Here is a 5,596-nt window from a genome sequence, read left to right on the forward strand (position 1 = left end):
CTTCTCCATTGCCTATTGCTCTTCACCCTTGCCCCAACATTTCAGCCTGCAGTCCTGGCCTCTCTTCCTGTCCAGGTGAGCCTTCGAGCTCTCATCTTCCATGGCCTGCCTCCCCTGCACCTTCCCCTACCCACCGGCTCTGACCAGAGATCTGTTGATTGCTGGTTTTAAAAAGTAGCCCTGGATGGGTGACGGCACTGAGGGGGATACTTGACGGGATGAGCACTGGGTGTTATTCTGTATGTTGGTAAATTGAACACCAATAAAAATTAATTTATTAAAATAAATAAGTAAATAAATAAATAAATAAATTAATTAATTAATTAATTAATTTGAATGAACTTCAAAAAAATAAAAATAAAATAAAAATAAAATAAAAAGTAGCCCTGGGATCCCTGGGTGGCGTAGCGGTTTAGTGCCTGCCTTTGGCCCAGGGCGCGATCCTGGGGACCCGGGATCGAGTCCCACGTCGGGCTCCCGGTGCATGGAGCCTGCTTCTCCCTCTGCCTGTGTCTCTGCCCCGCCCCCCCCCCGTGACTATCATAAATAAATTAAAAAAAAATTTTTTTTTAAAAAGCAGCCCTTTCTAACACAGTCTCACCCAGCCAATAGAAAAACCATGCAAAAGTAGCCCTAGCATAGAGGCCCATGGCTATAAACAGAACTGGTTCAGAATGGAGTGGCCCCTTGCTCAAAAACTATTAAGAATCTCAAGAGGGAGGCAGTGGAAAGAACAAGAAACCAGGCAGGGCCCTTCCAGCATGTGGCCCAGGATGGTTTTATGTGGCCCATAAAACCATCCCAGCAAGAAGGGGCCCAAATGAGTTGAGAGTTGCTTTTCTACCAAATTGGCTGGAATATTTAAAAATCAATATCATACTATTGGAGCACTAGCGAACTTGTACGTCGGTCAGATTCAGATTGACTAGATTTTGTCTGAAAACCTATCTAGTAGGGTGGCCTAGGTGCAAGTGTTCTGATTTGGTGCCTAAACTCCATGACAGTGGGAGAGATGAATTCTGTAAATGTTCAAACACATCTATACTCGTACTTAAAAAAAAAAAAATAACTTCACAGGTATTTTTGATGCCCAGCCAACCTTAAGAACCATTGGAAAATAGGTGGCTGCACTCTGCCTCCAAAGTGCCTGACTCAGTTGTCTGTGGAAGGGCCTAAGCAGCTGTAACAGGAGCTCCTCTAGGGACCCTGATACAACGCCAGAGGTAACAAGTGTGCAAAGAGGTTTCACACTAGCTCCATGTTCTAGAAGTTCCATGGCGGGGCGGGGATGGGGGGTAGTCTAGTGCTGGGCGAGACTAGAATCACTAGCCTTGAGACCTGCTTTTGCTACACACTATACTCAGAGCAAAAATGAGAGGTTCCCTGGAAGCTTTTGCTGAGTCTACACTTGAAGCCATGATAGGAAAATTTACATTTATTTGCATTTCATTGTCGATAATGTAGAGACAGTTCTGGGCAAATGCAGAATGCAATCCATAGGAGATTAAGAGCAAGAGTTGCAGCTACAGGTTCAAATTCCAGTCCTGCTGACTTAGCAAGAGCCCTGACTTACTGCCCGGGGAAGTCGTGGAGCGTGGGCGTCAGGGTCCTGCTCTGCAAGCAGGTGAGGGGAATGACTTCACAGAGCTGTTGTAAGAGGTTATATAGACTGTACATTGTGAAGGAATAGATGAGCGTGAGCTGTTGTCCTTACTTAAATCTAATGGGAGAGATAAAGTGCCAACCTTCAGGTTAGGGAAGCAGCCTGACCCATTGGCACAGCAGTCCTATATTCAGCCAGAGTTCGGTGTTCATCTACGTCAGATGCAGCTCATCCTCAAAACTCAAGGTGAATGTGAATCCCTGCAGGAAATATTCTGTGTCCCACTGGCAGCTTATTATTTCCACTTGCACCTTAGCCCATGATAGCGATTTGATCTGAGTGCGTGGGTTTCCTCTTCCAGGATATGAGATTTCTGAGGACCAGGGCTCACGCATTCCTGGAATATCCTAGATGGATAGTGACAGGGATGATTGGCAGAAGGAGGGAAAGGAAATCATGTACAGATAAAGAGAATAGGGGAGACCTTTTAAAATATTTGGAAAGGTAAAGACCAAAATTACCGGACAGGGACCTTGTCTTTGTGGATGCCCCCTACTCGAACCCCCCTCCCCTGAGGTCCCGGTCAGTGCCACAGTCAGCGCTAGGCATAGGGGAAGTGGCTCTGGGGAAATTTGTGAATGAAAGAAGAGGCCAGCTCTAGGCAAAGGTTTTGTAGGTATGGACTTCTGAGGTCATGTTCCCTTTTCTTCGGTAGAACCCTGACGTGCCTGTTAGCCTTAAATCAATTCCCTTGCTGCCCAGAGGCTCCAGTGAAGTATCACCAGAACCTGCCCCAAGGCCTGATCCTCACCCACCGGTCATTTTAGGACCCTTGCTCCCTATCAAAGGAGTGACTCCTCTTCCCATTCCTGCAGGACTGCTCCATGTGTCTCCATTACTTCCTAACTTAATAACCACAAATCCCTGTGAGAAGTTATGGGCACTAAAGGACAACCCTTCACAGGAATGAAATATTAGATTCCAAAGCACTTAAACCAAAGGACCGACCCGGTGACACTGTCAGGCACTGTGGCCAGCTACATAGATGGGTTTCCAGTCACCCTGTGCCAACTCCTTCCTGGTCTAGAAAGGGCTAACGCTAGAGGAAGGTATGCATTTCCTTGGAAAAGGCAGCCCTTTACAGACTGCTTAGTGGAGTCCTGATTTTATGAAAATCCAGCACCTTAAAGGCTTTGTGGTGAAGTCAGCTGGAGATACGATGTCGCAGTTTCATTACAATATGCACCTTTTCTTAAGGTGTGGAATTCATTCGTGGCTAAATCAAATAGCTGGATGCTGTAGTCATTAAAAGTCACTACCTTTTAATGAAATACTTAATTTCTCAGAACGGAATGATGCTGACAGTCTCTGAGAGAAAAATACAAAATGCAGAGTGGCTCATGAGCCAAGGTTTCTGCCTTGGTCTAACCCCCTTCATTTTACATTGGGTGGGAGGGTAGGAGGGCTAATTGCCGTCAGCAGCTGGAAGAGTAAGACTCTTTCCTAATGGCTTCCCCAGCGCCAAGCCCAGGGGATGGGCGATAACATGCCAGGTTAATGCTGCCTCCCTCTTAAGGAAGAAAAGCGAGAGGTGTATTTTCCCCGTTGAATCTGAAACCCAGATCACTTTACTCCATTAAAACTACTCTCAAATGCTCCTTGGATAGTTTCCCTCCGTATTCATAAGGTCCTGAAGTTTCACAGTAACCTCACTCAGTTCTTCATGGGCCAGACATACACTGATATACAAGTGGCACTGATCCTTTAAGAAGCCAGGAGTTGGAGCAATCGTTGGCCTTTGAAAGATTCTGAGGACTGGGTTTTCGTCTCTGATTACTGATAATGCTTTTCATTTGGAGTTGGAGCTGTTCCCTCTGGTAATAAGTGAAGTTTGAGCAGGCAGGGCATGCTGTTGTTCTAAAATAGAGTTCAAATTAGATTTTTGCCCAAAGAGGTGCAGAACTGGGAAAACTTGGCCTCTGTTAATGCTGTACTTTTGGCCAAATGTCCCTAAATTCTTGTTGGCTCTTTTTCACTTTCTCGAGTTTTACCATATCTGAGTACCACCTGAAAGTTTACTATTTTGCTTGAAATCCATTCGCTGTTATACTTGAATAAGTGAAAGGCAGATTAACCTGGGCTAAAGGCATGCTAGCACCACACCAAAATCTGCCTTCAGGGACTTTGACGGATTTCTTTGAGAAATCAACAATTGGAGAATCCTTTTTCCTCTGTTCAGTGATTGTTCTAATGCTTTTGATTCCAAGTGGTACTCAGCCTGCCTTTGAAAAACTCATTCCTTTGTATTTAGTGTGAGGAATTAAGTCTTTGGACTCTTGGGAAAACCTCTCTGTAGGATGTGTTGAGAACATCACAGAGGCAGTGGATGGCACCGTCCCTACACCCAAAACTGTGTCATCTAAGAAAAAATGGAATAAACCGATAACACACGGAGAGACAGAACTGACACACGTGTAGAAGCAGGAGTTCCAAATACATGCAGTATTTAATACTAGAAGGCAGCTGCGGAGGAGAAAAGACAGGTCTGTGCGTTATGTTCGCTCATGGAGCTCTCCCCAGCTGTTAGAAGAGTGCTTGGCACCGATGAGGCAGTCAACAAACATCTACTGAGTCAAAGAGCACAAATTCCATTCCAGTCTCCCAGTGGTGGCATAACTGTACAGCTCAGGGGTGGGGACTGGACTGGTGTAGCGTGGAAAGGTTACTGGGATGCAAGATTGGGAGGGAACCTTGACATGATAGGCAGGGAGCGTGCGTACACACACACACACACACACAGTGGCTCAGAATATTACCTAGGAGAGCAGTGGATAAGGTTGAATAAGGTTGTGACCTTAGAACAGCCTCAAAAGTGCAAACTACCTTCCAATCCCTATTTGTGTACTCCTTTCCCCAGCCCTAAGCCATCCCCCTGCTTCTCTATAAACATCACCTTTCAGACTGATAACACATCTTGGAAAATGAGTTGTTTCAACAAGACAAACTATCTTCCGTTGTAGGAACAACTTCTATTTCTAGACATTCTAGAGAAACCCAGCATTCTTTAGGTATGTTACTGGTTCAGTAGGTGTTGCTATATTTCCTCACATGTTAACGAGGGCACCTGAAACCTTTGCAGCTAAGCTGTAGTACCACTTTCCACAGTTCCCTTTGCGGTTTTGTTAAATGTAATCGTTGCTCCACTGGTATTCATTTGCTGTCACACAATTTACTGGTCTAGAAATAGCAAAGTCTGTGGTCATATTTTTCAAGAATGAACAAGACAAGCGGATCTGCAGGATTATAAATGTGAGGCAGTAAGGTGGGATATAAACTGCTACTGCTCTGTCTGAATTAGCTCTGCTGTCACATACGTGACCCTGGGCCTCTGGGTCCGTGTCTCCGTGAGGGGGGAGGCATTACCAGGGATGAATCCCAGTCTCACAGCAAAGGATCTCGGGACAGCCTGCAGGCCGGAAGGCCCTGCTCAAGCTTTGTGACTGGCTTCCATTTCCAGAAATATGAAGCCAGGATTGTAGTTTGGGTATTTCCCACGTAAGTTATGTGATACTAAATTTTCAACTTGGTTATACCTGGAGGATGTTTTTCAGAAAGCTCATTTTTTGTCTTCCCACGAAGGCTGATTTTTAAATACGGCTAAGTACGCAGAACCTTCCTGTATGAACCTCAAACCTAACCTCACTTTTTAACTGAACTAAAGACTTTTTTTTAAACAAACCTAGTGAAGCACTAGCAGGAACCAAAAATTAATGTTTTCTGAACTAAGAGACGTCACCACCACAAAATACTTTTAACCTTCAACTCTGAACTAAAACCTCATTGAGCCTATGCCTCCAATGAGCCTAGCTGTGGTCTCATTGGGAGAGGTGTGTCTCATGTCTAGAGTCCAGTCTCAGCTTCTGGCCTCTGTTGGGTGGAAAAGACTGAATTTCCATGTGAACTAATGAACTCAATTCTTGTGTTTGTTTTCAG

General features: G+C 45.0%; 1 protein-coding gene across 3 annotated transcripts in view; it reads left to right on the plus strand.

Annotated features, from left to right (window-relative positions):
• NME7 (NME/NM23 family member 7) overlaps positions 1 to 5,596 on the plus strand; it is a 261,270-nt gene that overhangs the window by 254,973 nt on the left and 701 nt on the right. The window lies entirely within an intron of this gene.

Source organism: Nyctereutes procyonoides, unplaced genomic scaffold (genome assembly GCF_905146905.1).
Source record: "Nyctereutes procyonoides isolate TBG_1078 unplaced genomic scaffold, NYPRO_anot_genome, whole genome shotgun sequence".
Taxonomy (NCBI): Eukaryota; Metazoa; Chordata; class Mammalia; order Carnivora; family Canidae; genus Nyctereutes; species Nyctereutes procyonoides.